Source organism: Astatotilapia calliptera, chromosome 16 (genome assembly GCF_964374335.1).
Source record: "Astatotilapia calliptera chromosome 16, fAstCal68.1, whole genome shotgun sequence".
Taxonomy (NCBI): domain Eukaryota; kingdom Metazoa; phylum Chordata; class Actinopteri; order Cichliformes; family Cichlidae; genus Astatotilapia; species Astatotilapia calliptera.
The window spans coordinates 23,815,786-23,831,989 of NC_137437.1; the positions used below are offsets into that span (position 1 = coordinate 23,815,786).

Genomic DNA, 16,204 nt, shown 5'->3' on the forward strand with positions numbered 1-16,204 from the left:
CAAATAATTTATCAATAATTGTTAAGGTTTGAGTGACATCTGTGATTGCATATCTTTTATTCATACTTTGTCTTTATGAACTAAAATCCTGTCAGAATATGTATTTTTGTTTGCCTTAAAAAAAATGTTTTTCATGGTTTTGAAATAATTGCACGATTGGCTTAGATACAATCATTTATGGGATTTTTAAAAAACCAGATCTGGTCAATAACAAGTTTTAGGAAGTTGCATTTTATGTGTATGCTTAAGTGTGTATGTGTGTACATGCTGTATGCACAAGGCTGGTCACGAAGATCATAAAGAGGAAGTCCTTGTGGTCAGTTAGAAAGGAACACATGTTTTGCTCCATGTCATAGTCTCCATCCTTCATTTTCCTCTCATTCATCCTTCTATTCTTGCCTTTGAGAGTGGTGGAAAACTCATGCAGTGTGTTTATTTGCGTGGGTGAGTCTGTATAGCACACACATGATGATGCGGTATACTTGGGATTACCTACAATTAAAGTATGCCCCTGTGTGTTATTCCGATTTATATTAGGTCTTCGTGTTTTTATTTTTTAAGTGACCCCCATAAACCTAATTTTTGACAGTTTATTATAGTTATACTCTTATAGTAGCATTAGAAGCTTCTAGTTCAGAGTTGTCTATTTCAAACCGAGCCAAATGGCATGTATACATATCTATCTATCTATCTATCTATCTATCTATCTATCTATCTATCTATCTATCTATCTATCTATCTATCTATCTATCTATCTATCTATCTATCTATCTATCTATCTATCTATCTATCTATCTATCTATCTATCTATCTATCTATATATATATATATTACTGTCTTATATATGTATATATAATGCTGACTTTTACAAACTTTACCACTCCTTAAACACTCACGATGCTTGCATGAAATCCAAAAAATATTATTTTCTTTTTCCTGCTGTCCTCCTGATTCCCTCTCTCTCATCCATCACCAATGTGTTGACAAATTAAGACAAGCAAGTCTCAGTGCAGCCTTCTCTGCATGACTGCCACAGCTTTTCAGCAAGCATGTGTATGCTGTTACCTTAGACTCTCTCTCTCTCTCTCTCTCTCTCTCTCTCTCTCTCTCTCTCTCTCACACACACACACACACACACACACACACACACACACACACACACACACACACACACACACACACACACACACACACATATATGCAGTGTGAGTGTGAGCAATGCAGTATAATAAGCAGCATGGCAGAAATGTGGTCAGCTTTGCCCCATGTGCAATCGTTGAGAAGCCACATTAAAGCTTCTGGGTATTAAAGGACAAGTCTTGGTTGGCTGGGAGGGAATCTGTCATGCAACACAAAAACTGTGTTTTTCACCCTTTTCCCTCTTTCATGTCTTCTTGATCCTTTTTTAAAAACTTCTCTTTTCCAAGTCTTTTTTCTAATTTCTCTCCCTCTCTCTTCCACATTTTTTCCTCTTCTTCATTTCTTTCATTCTGTGGCATATTAGACTTGGTTGTAATACTCCAGTTTAAAATGCTTAGACCGCTGGAATGTTCCGTCAAAGAGGTAGGCGGACCCAGGGGGCGGGACAGACCAACATAACCAATTAAGGAGGAGATTGAGGTAAGACGGACAGCTTCTAAATGGTGTAATAACAACCTACTAAAATGTAATTACAATGCAATAGCAATAGACACTTCTAATGACAGGATGTATATGCCAACGTGATTTCCTAATTATGGCCTTGGCATAATGGGTGACTGTTAACATGGCGTGGAGATTATAGAGAGGTGTCTGAATACAGAAATTTAACCACACTGACTTGTGCGGTGTTGAAGGGCATAATGACCTGGTAGATACCTGGTACCTGGTAGAACTCAGAAGTTAGGAAGTTCTATCAGGTATTGATCAAAACTAGAATTGCATAAGGATCAGTACTGAATGATATAGTTAGTGTGAGCCTGACTGACTAATATGATTAAGTAGTTAAATATCCACAGTCCATCTTGCTTTCAGTCTATAGACTAGGTGATCCATCCATCCATCCATCCATCCATCCATCCATCCATCCATCCATCCATCCATCCATCCATCCATCCATCCATCCATCCATCCATCTCTAACAGGAGGAGTGGATGGTGGCGTCCATTATTACAGAGCATCCCAGAATAGAGTCTCGTTTTATTACAAGTCCCTCTGGTTGCCGTGGCTACCCAAATTACAGGCCAGTCTTCTCACACATAAAAAAGGTTGCGCTGCCGAAAACCAGCCACCTCAATAAAGGATGGATTAGAAAATCCTTTGCTTTTTTCCCTTCCTTTCCTTTTTGAAAGGTTTTCTGTACATTTTTTTCCCTCTGGTGTTTTGTTTTATGTTGGGGTGCAGCGGTCTTCTTCAGTGGTTCTGCTCCCCGACCCTGCGGCGGGAAAATACGCTCACTTGTGGGTTTCTGGGAAGGCAGCGGTGAATGAAACATCTGCTGGGAGCAAGATGTATGTAAGTGTGTGTACATGTGTGTGAGAGAGAAAGAAGAAGAGAGTACGTGCATATAGGGACATGGCCTTTGCATCATGTTTGAGTTTGTGGATCCTTTTAAGTGATACCAAAACAGTAAGACATAGTAAAAAACAATTAATATTCTATAAGTTTTACTTCATAGTTTTTTTAAATGACTAAAACTGTAGGAAAATACAATATTTATTTATCTCATTCTAATGAAAGATTTTGATAGTTGAGTAAAAACAAAATTAAACAAATCAAAAAACGAATACCTTTGTTTTAGGTGCTATGCCAAAGCAAAGACAGTAACAATGTTTCAGCTGGAAAAGTAAAAATATTAACTTCATCAAATGACACCAAGCATCACTCACTTAAACACATACTGCCAGTTTGAGTCTTAACATGCTTTACTGAGGTTATGTCTGCATTGTGACATCCCAGATGCTAGCAAATAGCTAGCATCTGGGATATTGTTGTTAAGCTATGTTTCTGCAAAGAAGAAAGCAGTTATGCTTGGTAAACCTCAGAAGAAATTATCTATTTTGTTGTCTGCAGAGCAGACATTAGCACTTGGGACCATCATTTTGGGCAGTCTGAAAGCCTACCAATGACAGCTTGCCATGCTTTTGGCATACCTGCTTCCTGGTCCATCCGTCAAAGTCTTTCGGCCTAGGTTTAGCAGAAACTATGGCTTAAACTAAGACAGCAGTACTTTTTTCTTATTGTTACCTTTGTGCAAAATGTTAAAACTAAACAAAATTATCAAAGTTGTTAACAAATAGAAGTTGAGAATGAAGTAGTTTATTTATACTGTTATGGTAATGTTAAAGCTGGCTAGTGAATTCAAACCATGGATATTTTTGGTGTGAGGTGACGGTGCTAACCACCAGTGTTGGTCAAGTTACTTGAAAATAGTAGTTAGTTACTAATTACTGATCCTGTTACTTTACCGATTACTTATTTTCAAAAGTAATTAGTTACTTTATTACTTAGTTACTTTTCAAAAACACGATACACAACCTGAATACTTAATAAAGCAATAGACCTTTCAGCCCAATTCTATTTTTTCTGTATAATCCATCATATAAAATTAAATCAAATGAAAAAGTCTCTTTGTTTTATTAGTTTTAATCTTTTAACTTTTTGCACATTGCATCAAGCAAAATATAAATTATATGCAACAGTCTTTGGCTTGAAGAAATTTGTTTAACATTTAAAGCTATTTTCTACATATTTCATCATATAAAATACAATATGTTTTGTGTTTACACTGACTCTTTCAAATAGATGCAAGTAAAACACAGCAAAAAACCATGCTCTTAAATCTATTTTCACCTGTTTAGCAGGAGTGGGGTGGATGGAGGTTTTCCTAGTGCTACAGCGGTCATGTCAGTGGGGGGGATCTGGGGGTTTCTGTGTGATTTCATGTTCCCGTGGCAGTGTACTAGATGCTTGCTCAGATTTGAAGTTAAATTTTTTTGCTGCAGAAAGACAAAAACATTAGTGTACAGTGGACACTAATGTTTTTGTCACTTTCAGACAAACAAAATCACGGTTAAGTAACACAGTGATGCAGCGTGCTCACAGGAAAGTAACAGTAATCTAATTACCTTTTTACAAAAGTAATTCCTTACTTTACTCATTACTTGAAAAAAGTAATCAGATTAAAGTAACACGTTACAAGTAACACATTACTGTAATACCATCTCTGCTAACCACTGTACCCCATGCTCCCAGAGCAGACAAAGGTCCCAGCTGGCCTCTCTGGAGTTTGCATGTTCTCTCTCTTTCTGTATGGATTATCTCCAGGAGTTTCGCTAGGTATTTTATTTTATTTTAATTATTTGGAGGGGTCTTTAAGGGATATTTATTCCAGTTTGCTAAAATCATGTAAAAAAGGTTATAACGAACAGTTTTGAGGTACAGTTCACTGAACAGTTTACTGAAGGAAATCTGTACCTTTATGAATATTCAGACTGTTTTTAAGTATGATGAGAGATGGAGCTGCTTTTAAAAGATCCTCTCTTACATTTCAACTGTGAAATACATTCTAAGGATCAGATTTGGTCAAATTTGACTCAGCAGTCTCATTAGAATGGTTGTATAAGGCCTTGCTGTTTTCAAAAAGGGATACTCTCATTGCTCTGTGACTGTTGTAAATACAAGCAATATCTTTACATTTTATTTAGCTATGTGTTTTTTTCTCTGTGCATTTTCTGAATTGTGGGCAATTAACTAAGTCTTACCTTTGTTAGACTGGCTGGTAATCACAAAACACACTATACAAGCAAAAGTAATGAGCCACTTATCCACTACTGGAGCTTTTATGACATCCCACTCTAAATCCATCGGCGTCAATATGGAGTTGGCTTTTACTCTTCTGAAAAGGGTTTCTACAAGAATTCGGCGTGTGTCTGTGGGAATATTTGCTTGTTCATCCAAAGTGCATTTGTGTCAGACTCTGATGTTGGACTTTGGGGTTTGGCTCATAATCTCCATTCTGCATCATTCCAGAGCTGTTTGAGTCAGTTTCTTCCATGCATAAGTCATCCAGCCATGCATCCCTTTTACCACAAAAGGGATAAGGGGCACAGGCCAGCCCCAGAAAAAACAAACAAACAAAAAACATAGCATTGTTCCACCTGCACCAAACTTCACAGCTAACACATTGCAGTCAGGTAGGCAACATTCTGCTGGCATTCACCAGAACCAGACTTATTTATCAGGATGCAACAAAAATAGAGAAAATTAAGTTGTTACTCCAGAAAGCACATTTCCACTGCTCTAGAGTCCAGTGGTGACATGTTTTACACGACTCCATCAGACATTTAGACATTTATTTGGACATCAGAAATTTGCACTCCGCTTGCAGTGGGTTGACCATGAAGACCTGTACCACAAAGCTCCTAACTCAGTTTTTGCACTGTTAATGCCAGAGTAGGTTTGGAAATCTGCAGTGACATTCATGTTGTCACGGTCTGGCTGGCAGACCGTGGGGAATGTTGGAGAAAGGACCCAAACGCTGGACTTAGTGCAATGAACAGTGCATTTATTTACAGTGGGGGTAAATGTACACCACGCAATAGGTCTCCAGAGTGCTCCCTCAACTCCTGTGTTGTGCCTTCTCCCAAGTGCTGGTATTCCGTGCTCTCTGCTCCCGTGCCTGCGCACACCCTGTGCGTCCTGCAGTCCCGTGTTCCGCTCTCCTGAGGAAAAAACAACAGACACCGCCGTTATTTCACCAACTCCAGCAGGCATACACTGACCAGTACTTTAAACACTGACATGGAGTCTAACTCAACGATCCTGCGCCGGAGGAAGCTCCATCGCTCTGTTAAGTAGCTCCCCCGACGAGCCTGATCAGAAGCAGGTGTGTGAGAACCTAGGTGTGACCGGCAGCCGGCAGGGCCACGCCCATCAGGTCTGCAGGTGGCTGTCCTTCATCCTTCAGCCACACCCGCAGACACCCACACGTACACACACCAGCATGGAACACAAGAGCACAGTGCAGCAAACATACATCCAATACAATAATAATAACAATAATGGTCCTCACTGTTCACGGACCTCGAGTCCCCGGAACCGGGTCCGTGACACATGTGCTACGTGCATCGGGACTAAGCAACCCAGCTCTGTGACTTCACATGTTCTGCAACTTTGTCAATGAGTTGTTGAGGTTGAGTTTATCATAGAATATCTAGGAGGGAAGAAATTTCATAAACTGACATTACTTTATATTACAGTACCAGTGGGCTCTTTAGGAAGGCCCATTTTTTCACAAATGTTTGTCGAGGCAGACGCCATGGCTAGGAGCTTGATTTTACACACCTGTGGCAATGCGACTGATTGAAACATTTGGATTCAACAATTACACAAAAGTGTGGTTTAATACTTTTATCCATACAGTGTAACTGTCAATGAATTTGTGACAACCCCACACATCCTCAACAAGTTACAGCAACTTGTGTGTTGTTCCTGATTGCTAATACTAATTTCTCAGGATCAAATCGGTCTATTACTTTTTTCACAGCAGAAGCAACTGAAGCCCATTATAACCTATTTCATCTTTCACCAGGGATTCAGAAGTTATGCTTTTTGGTAAAAAATGCTGAAATATTATTTATGTTGGTTCACCAAAAACAGATTAGTGACAAACAAAACCCTGACTGTCTAATTGAAACTTTGTCCTCAACCTAGGCAATATGCTTGTGCATGCAAGTCCATTTTGAACAACTGTGCTCTGTACAGCCGTGTATGGTAACCCCTTCCTGTAATAATCAGCAATTATGCAGTCTTTTCCATGGTTGTGGTATATCTTGAGAGAGAAGGATTATGGAGATTCAAAGGGAGAAGTTAAAGCTAGAGACCAAAACATTTTGGGGATAGATGAGAGATGGGGGTTGGAAAGCTCTATCATCAATAAAAGAGGATGTTTTTAACTGTTTTTTTTTTCTTTCCTTTAAACCAAAATGAGAAATATAGTGTGTGATGCTTACTCTTTAAACAATGTGAGGACTCCTTATCATGTGGCAACCCACCGGAAATAGGGCTGTGACCCATCTTGGGTTCCTGCCCATCGTTAAGAAGCTAGGGTTTTACGGGAAGTGTGAATGTGGTGTGCGATGAAAGGATGGGATGAGATGTGTGTGTGCATGTCTGCTTGTGTGTGTGTGTCTGCAGTGCATGCTGTTATTATGTTGCTGTGGTTGTAATGATGTAAGATCGAAGGGAGTAAACAAGAGCAGCACGCTATCTACAAGCAACATATGAAAACATCATGTCTCTGTGGGTCTTAACTGATTAAGAAATAAATGATAAATATGTAAAAAAAAAATGAGAACAAATTGAGTACAAATTCACTTTGGTTGTTAAACATGACTGATGCTTATCTGAACACAGTACAGCTACAAATCTAAAGCTTACCAGCAGGACTCCAAGTTACTTCTTTGTATAAGGAGCGGCACAAATTGAAGTTAGTTGAAGTCTGGTCATCTCTATCAACCCTGATAAATATGCCATAAATGTATTTTGCTTTCCTTGGGCTACTTTTTTACTTGCTGCAGGGGTACAGACGCCCACTAGTAAAACATAGCACGTGGTTAAAAACCTTCAGGCAGACTTCAAAGGCGTATAACAGGAATGACTAGCTGGTGTCTCCAGCTGTCCATGTGTAGAGCAGAGGACCCAAACCATCCCAGCTTAATTTGGCTAGGTTGGTTTGGGTCCACTCCTTAGAGTTAAGCGTTGCTTCAAATTAACAAAAAATTGTTCTCAGTGATTGCCTTTAACCTATGATGGAATATTCCTTTTTTGTATAGGACTGGTTTCCAGGCTGATGATTGAGGATGACAGCGTCCACATCCACGGGGCATAAGGGGTCACTAAAGATTTGATGAGTATCAACTTGCGATCACACTCACCAGATCATAATCCAGTTCAGTGCCTGTTGGAGATTTGGGGTCAACATTTTAGATAGTTCTCTCAACCACCATCATCACAGGAAACTCTTTTAGAAAATATGTTTCACTCATTGAAGTTGATCTGTGGTTGTTTGGTGGGCCAGTACCACTTTTTTTTCTCCTTTGATTTGTTACCCAACTGTACTCTCCGTGAGCGGGTGAATTGAGGGAGTGTCCACCTGAATGAGTATGATGCTCCAACCTTTTATTTCAAGGGATTCTGAAGAGCACGGTGAGCCGGATAGCAGGCAGGTGAAAGTGTTTGAGTAGTGGTGGCTCTGAGGAATGAGCACACAGACTGAAACAGTGAGTTTGATGCGATGTGACTGGCATTCAGGAGAAAATCGTGCAGGTGAGTCAAGTCTGGGTCTAGGAAGAAATTGTGGGGTTGTAGACGAACTGGCATTGAGTGGAAAGTGGGGCTGGTTTATAATGCTGGCCTGCTAATTGTCATTCCTGGAGGTGGATTATGCAGGTGTGAAAACAGGGCTCTGTGTCCCCATGGGCGGATACAAGAAAACCAGAGCCAATGCAGAAAAACACCAAAAGAGCAGACACTCACTTGGATGATGACATGTACTCCTGTTTCCTCCTACAGTAAAAAGACATGCAAGTTAATTGGTAAGTCTAAATTATCCATGTGTGAATGTGCATGTGAACGGTTGTCTGTCTCTCTGTTAGTCCTGTGATATAATGGCGACCTATCCAGGGTGTACCTTGCCTCTCACCCTATGACAGGATAGGCTCCAGCCCAGCTTTAACCGTGAATCAGATAAGTGGATGGATGGATGGATGAATGGATGGATGGATGGAAATCCGGTGTAAATGTGAATGCTTGTCTGTCCCTCTGTGTTAGCCCTGTGACAGTGATGTGTCACAGGATGTGCCCCACCTTCTCCTATGATAGCTATAATGGCCCTTACCCCTCCATGACCCTAAATTTGATAAGTGGAAGAATATGGATGGATGGATGGTTATTATGAAGTGTTATCACGATCTGTCTGGCAAGCTGATCACATAATACAGTAAGTCCACTGATGGGACAATAATAATAATAATAATAATCCCCAGTTAACAAACATCAAGATTTTTTCCCTCCCGAAATAACACAGTAAGACTTGTGCTCTTTCTCTCTTGCTGCCTTATCCAACCATACCCCCCTTCATCCTTCTGCCTTGTCAATCAGTAGAAGGAGGAAAAAGTCATTAAATCTCTCTGTTGGCCATATATGTAATTACAGTCTGCCTGTATGTTGCTAAATACGCCCCGGCGCTAGTCTGGTCTCCCTGGTCATGTTTTTTCCTCCCACCGGTCGTGTTTGAAGCCCTTATAATTGGTGCAGGCAGCGTGTCAGGATTACAGGCTGCTAGTTTGAGACCCCGAAGCCCCCTCCTCCTTCCCTGCCTGGCCCCCCATGCTGATTACCACAAGTTTAAACCCTAAAATCCCTCTTCCCTTTTTGTGTTAGAACTAGATCGGAGATCATTAAAGTCTCATAACTATAATATTTCATCAATTTTAGATATTGTGCAGTTTATTTATTTATTTGTGAAAGTTTTTTTTTTTGTTTTTTTTTTACAGTAGGTGCCATTTAAAGTTTTAATTAAAATGTCTCCAACGTACATGGTGTACTGTTTCAGTCTTTTGTGGCTTGTTATCCTCAGTTTTAGGCATACCTTAACAAATAACTCCAGACTGTTTCATTCAGCCTTTTTCACTACTTTGTTATGCAAAAAACAAACAAACAAAAATATATATAAATCTTTAGCACAGATCGTGTGACACAAAATGACGCAAGGGATAGAGTGAGATATAATGAAATCATCCAGTGTGGTGATTCCTAAAAGGAGGAGCTGAAAGAAGAAAAAGAAGATCTATACATCCGTGTTTCTCTCCCGCTATAAAAAATTATCAAGGATCACATTGCTACACTTGTAAAGGTTTTTTTTAGTGTGTTAATTAAGTCTGTGCATATTTGACTGGTGCCTGCAGGACGCCTGTGGTCAGTTGTCTACCTCTCTCATGTCACTCTACAGACCTTTTATTCAGAGCACCCCTGTCTAACTACGCAGTCAGTGAAAAAAAAATCCTCCTTTGCTGATGCCAAGCTCATCATTTAGGTTTGACCATGTTTTCACCCCAAAACTAGAATTTAGCATTTGAGTGAAATCATTTGACTTAAAAAAAAAAAGGAAAAAACCCTCTTAATGTGTTTGGATGTAGCATAAAGTTTACAGTGCTATAGGACTACCTCTGTCTCACTGCCAGTCGTAAAACTCTTGTGGGTTGAGACAAATGAAGGTTGTTTGAGCCATCAAAGCGTTTAAAGTTGAAATGATGGAGCTGATGGTCAGTGATGTCAGAAAAGATGTTGACTTTGTCTGAGTCACAGCAGTTTCTGGTCAGTAGAGCCCCTAATTTTTCGGTCTGTCCGTTGCTGTCTCTGAGTTTGTGTCTCTCCCTGTTAACCTCTCTTACTCTCACATCATCTCACTCTGCTCTCTCTCACATCTAAAAACTGCTGCTCGCTTCTCCAAGTCAAAAGTGCTGAGTGGGGCCAGAGATTATTGGTTTATATGTTATGTTTCTGAAGACACTTCAATGGAAAAATCTTTATTCCAAACACGATCAAATTAATCAAAAATGAAAGATTTTTGTGCCCTACATAACAAGGGCACCTCTTCTTTTTTAGATGAAATATTAAGAGTAGCGGTGCTAATTTCCTTCTCCCTTGTTGGCCACTGCCATATTTGGATGCACATATGACAACACTGTGACTTTTGCAAAAATTTGAAGAAGAGTTGGGTTTCCAAGATTTCATACTGTACTGCAAAGAACTCAGATATGATTCTTCTTCAGCTTAAAATCAGAATGAAATACAGTAGTTGTGCTAATTCCAATATGGCTATCTTTTTCATTGATGCTGATATGCTTCATGGAAAGTGAGTTCAGATATTGTTTTGGGGAATGGAGGTATAATTATGATATGGGGTAATGAGGTTGTTGATCATGTATGAAGTCAAAGCCATGTATGAAGCTGTTGTTTGCTGTCTTGTTTTCATAGGCCTATGTGTGCAACATGTTTTAACAGAAGCCTGGGGGAAGGTAGAAGCTACTAAAATATGTATTGCTTATGTAGCTTAGGTAAGAGATCATTTAGAACCCTAAGGGGCTTAGAATGTAGTAAATCATAACAGTTAAATACTTCAACCCATCTGTAGCCTTTGTCTTGAAACAGGCATTTGAATGTGAGGACCTTAATTCTCAAAACCATCTATAAATGAGCCTCCTCTAACATAGATGAAGTTTTTGGTCAAACTTAATAAAGTATCCTGATGTGCAATTGTGGTCTTGATGAAAAATTGTATGTATAACTTATATAAACTGTACTGTCACATGTTAGGTCTGCATAATGACTTGTGCTTTGATCAGGTCAAATGCACACTTATGCCGTATCCTTGAATGAAACACTGTCCTGTGAATCCTGTACACTAATTTCTATTTCAGACAGACTATAAACGAATCTCTGGAAAAACTGTACAGTTTAATATTGTGAAGATGGATTAAACAAATTCATTAAACCAAAGGACAAGAAACTTTCTAAAGCAAGAACTTCAAACCTCGATTTGTGATAGTGCTACCGCTTTATTGTAATCATCCTGATGTGTGTTGTTCACCAGGAATCTGTGAGATTAAGTGAACATCACAAAAACAGTTTAATGTGGAATTCATTTTTTAACATATGGTGCATGCTAAAACTCCCCCTTCTTCATTAACTTATTTTTCAGCTTTGGGTTTCCAACCAGCAGCTTCTAAGAGGGTTCTCTGGTGTCTCTGTGGCCTTTTCACCCTATTTGCCGAGTTCTGGATGTCACGTAGTGGTACACTGGAGTTTTCAATGGACTTTATGAAAACCATTGTAACCATACAAACAATAGTGAAGTATCCAAAAGGGCCTCTGAATGTGAATGTCTTCATTCAATAAACAGAAGAACAATAAAACGCCATGTAATTTCCCCAGTTTCTTTTTGTTCACGGAATAAATATTTCTGTCTTTGCACAAATGAGTCTATGGGTGGGACTGGCAGAGGCCATACAAGAATATTTAATTTCTTTAAATTTGATCAGCTTGACCCTTTTTTCATTCCCTTTTTTTCTGTTGTTTTGTGGTTGCAGTAGTACTGAATGGTTATCAGCTTTTTATTTATTTGAAACTGGCCAGTTGTTACATTTACTTTTACTTACTGTGCACCACTTCCTTGTGTTCGCTGAACATTTGTATTTTTGTCATAGCTGGATTTCCTTTCTGCCTCTATTATATATCTATGTTAAAGACTCCAGTCTTTCCACTTGTTCTCTGTTACTATACACCCCCCAACCTTACCCAGAAGCCCCCACCCCCAACCCAGACATCTGTCTCACCGCAGCGCAGAGCCACGGTGTGACACCGTGCTATAAATACGAGTGCACACAGACGCACACAAACACATACACATATACTATAAATACCATCTCTGTGCAAAACACACTGCTGCAGTATAAATATTTAAGTATAAATGTGTAATGAATTTATTGATATGTTGCCCATGCCAGCAGGCACTGTTTTGAGCCGCAGAGTGGTAAACCAGTGTGGTGGGATTGAAGTGGTGCTGAGGGATTGTGGGGACGCATGTTCCGAGTTAGGCAGCTGACCAATCGGTGGGCTGGAAGCTGGAAGCCGCATCACAAAAAGAGCTACTGATCAGTACCAGTCTTCATAGCCATCCATCTTTCTCTTTTGCTCTTTCCTTGCCCTCTTTCTTTGCTCTCTTCTCTTTATGATCCCTTTTATTCTTTCTTTCTTGTTTTTCATGATTCAACTTTAATTTTTTATCCTTTTATTCTGGCCATTCTTGCCTCAAAAACTTTTATTTACACAAAAAATAGTAACAAAACTCTTCGAGTATGTTTCTGGTTATGAATGTAAACATCTTTTAGTGGAGTTGTTGCTTACTAAAAATCTAGAAACAACTGTCCTAAAATTGTTGGCATCTGTACTGTCTATAGATGTCCGTTAACAGTTTGTTATATTCTTTCTTAGTTTTGAATCTTATGTCTGCAAATGTATACATAAAGCCTGTTAGGTGGAAAATCTTATGATTTAAATGCTTTGATTCCCACCAGATGGAGTAAAAGTGTTAGTTACAATGTGTCATTTTTTTCATCGTTCTAAAAATATGAAAAAAAAAAATAGTTTCTTTTAGTGTTCACAGTGGCTATTGTACTTTCAGTTCTAATGGGAGTAGCCAGTATCACTTCCTTTTGATAACAATCATGATTTGTCCTACTGTGCTCAATAAAATTGTTCCAGAGTCCCAATTTCCTTCCTTCGTAGTAGCTGTTCCACTCTCGTAAGTATTAGCCTCATGGGAAAGTATCTGAGTGTATATTTCTATAAATACCCCCTGTGCAACAAGTATTCTGGAAGAGCTGGACTTCCAATGTTCAGTTTTTTTAACAAAAGAAGTGACTAGACAGGCGCTGATCCTAATCCTATATAAGATTCATTTTTGACTTTTGTCCAGAAGTGGAGCTTAGCTCTAGATGATAGTTGTGGAAGTAACTTTGGCAGTATTTTCCAACATCATCTGTGTTACTTGTGACACATCCTTATGTTGTGTTGGTAAAAATTTCAAAAATTGGATAGAATATTATCCCTTTTTTTCTGATGTTTGACCAAATGAGTTGGGCTGTGTCAAACCAAAATTATATTTACTATTGGATTTACACATATGTATTAACTTTTATACAAGCTTTGGAATATATTCAAAACATTATCCAGAACAAATGTTAATCTCACTTCAAAGAAACCCACAGCAAATGAATCTTCTCCCCAGAATAAGTTGTTGATGGCAACAGATGTCGAGATATTTTGCCCTAAAACTTCTCTGGGGCTGTTATCCATTAGACACTTTAAACAGCCCTGCATATTCCGGGTCTCTATTGTGCATTTTGTGATGGCTCACTCCTGCAGGTGAAATGATGAGTTTCTCATCACTTGATACTTTCACTTCCTTTCCTTCATTTCCATAACAGGGCTTTGTTTCTGCTGCTTTGGTGATCTCACTAGGGTTATTGACAGCATATGACTGTCAGGTTGAGGTCTGGATCACTCCTTGACATTTTGTGTTTGTGTGAATGGACCCAGCTCAGCTTGCATAAGATTTTGGTTTTTAAGGGATTAGCATGTCTACACCTGTCCATAATTACTCTGTGTGCTTTCAAGATTCAATCAACAGCACAAGCTACCTTGGTGTGACTCTGTTTTCTTTGTTTTCTCTGGCAAAACTGCAGCTGTGGCACTGGTGAGCATCACCAACATCAGGAACAAGATCGAGATCTCCTCTTCAGAGCCCAGCCTTGATTTCTTGAGTCTGCATGGTTTCATTTGTGCGTCACTTGTACTGACACACAGATCCACAGCCTGAGATAATGGCTAATGGGCTTCATATCATTTGAAACTGCCAGGCTGGACCTAGAGCAGAACTGTGAGTGACCCTTACAGTCTCTGGAATGATGCACTAGCATGTTGAAAAACCTATAGATCTTGTTCTAGCTGAATGCACTTTCTATAAAATTAATGTGAAGAAAAATGTGGTATCTTACAAATTAGTGTAATGCTATGAAGTGAAAATAGCCTAAGGGATTGTTTTCAGCTGCTTGTTTTTGTGTTTCCGTTTGCATTTTCTCTTCCTGTTTTTAAACAGATCTTTCGGTCATCCCACTTCCCTTCCCTTCACTTTCTCTGTGTTCCTCTGTGATTCTCCCATCCTCCTTGCCACACAACTCTTCCCTGTGTTCTCTCAAAGCCAAGTTTCTATGTCCTTCTTCCAGCTCCAGTCATCAGAGGTCACTACATCCCTGATTAGGGCAAGTGACTGTACAAAAACCTATGTGTGACAGTAACTTCACTTATTTGAAAAGTTGACTTCTATGGAACTACTGTTTTCATGTCTGTCTCATGCATTCATTCTGTGTTTATCTTTGAGCAAGCATGGTAATCATGTTGTCACAGCTGATTTAAGGGTGCCCTCTCTTTCTCTGTCTTTCTCTCTCACTGGATTTCTCTCGTTCTCTTTTCCACCTTACATGTTTACTTTTTATGTTTTATCTTTCTGTTCTCTTTGTCTTTGTGCTTGTTTGCGTCTTACCATTTTTCTCCATCTTTCGTTCCTCCCTCTCTTTCTCACTTGCTCTCCTCCCCCTTCACTTTCTTTCCCTTTTTCTGCCCAAAGTTCTGGAGGCCAGCTGGCATGGTTTTCTAGTGGTGTAGTAAAATATAAATATAATAAGGACGTTTTTGAGCTGGTGAATCCATTCTGAGCAGAGAAACATCACCACAGAGCCCACAGATGTGGCACATACTCAGGAGAGAGAGTGAGGGATGTAGAGAGGGAGGAGGGACAAATCCCTCATTTGACATTGAGAATACAGCAGCAGCATTAGGCTGCATTATTGTTGACATTACCAAAGTACTAGACGTGTTATTAGGACACTTAATAATACTCATTTCCAGACCCATATTTTTATTCTGGGAGTGGAACGGAGTAGCTATGTATGATTCATAGTTAGGAAGAATCTTTTTTTATTGTTCATCTTCTCAGATTACTGACTATATAAAACAAAGTATTTTTGCACCTCTTTCTTAAGGGCCATGCTCCTTTTACACCAACTTTCTTCTGATTTGCTGCACCTTGAAAACAAATGGTTTGTATAACAAGGGGGTGAGGCTTCTGTGCTAGCTAGCCAGAGCAGTGTTCCTGAGATGATATCACCTCTGTCTGACATCACATACATGTCAAAGAGTTTGAAAATATGGATGGAAAGAGTTTCAATAAATAAATAAGTAAATTAAAAAAAACCCACAAATGGAGCAAAACTGCCAACCTGTCCAGGGTATACTTTACCTATCACCTTATGACAGTTGGAATGCAGTCCACCTCCCATAACCCTCAGCTGGATAACTGGATGGATCGATGAATGAAATGGCAAATTTGGAGCAGGCCATTTTTAATATAACATTTCACTGTAACATGAAAAAACACGTGTTCTATAACCATATACAACCCCCCCCCAATGGAGTGGATTTTATTGGCATTTTAATATGTAATATCTATATTTACTTTACTAAGTGCAACCTTGTAGAAAAGCATTAATGCTTATCTAAATGTTGCACGTGTTCATGTACATGCATCCATGCGTGCATGTGA

General features: G+C 39.3%; 1 long non-coding RNA gene across 1 annotated transcript; it reads right to left on the minus strand.

The window, feature by feature from the left end:
- Positions 1 to 5,524: 5,524 nt before the first annotated feature.
- LOC145420992 (uncharacterized) lies at positions 5,525 to 5,935 on the minus strand. Its single transcript, XR_013902242.1, has 2 exons — positions 5,782 to 5,935; positions 5,525 to 5,702 (listed from the first exon to the last, which is right to left on the minus strand). It is a non-coding gene; the product is annotated as an uncharacterized LOC145420992 (long non-coding RNA).
- Between the last annotated feature and the right edge of the window lie 10,269 nt (positions 5,936 to 16,204).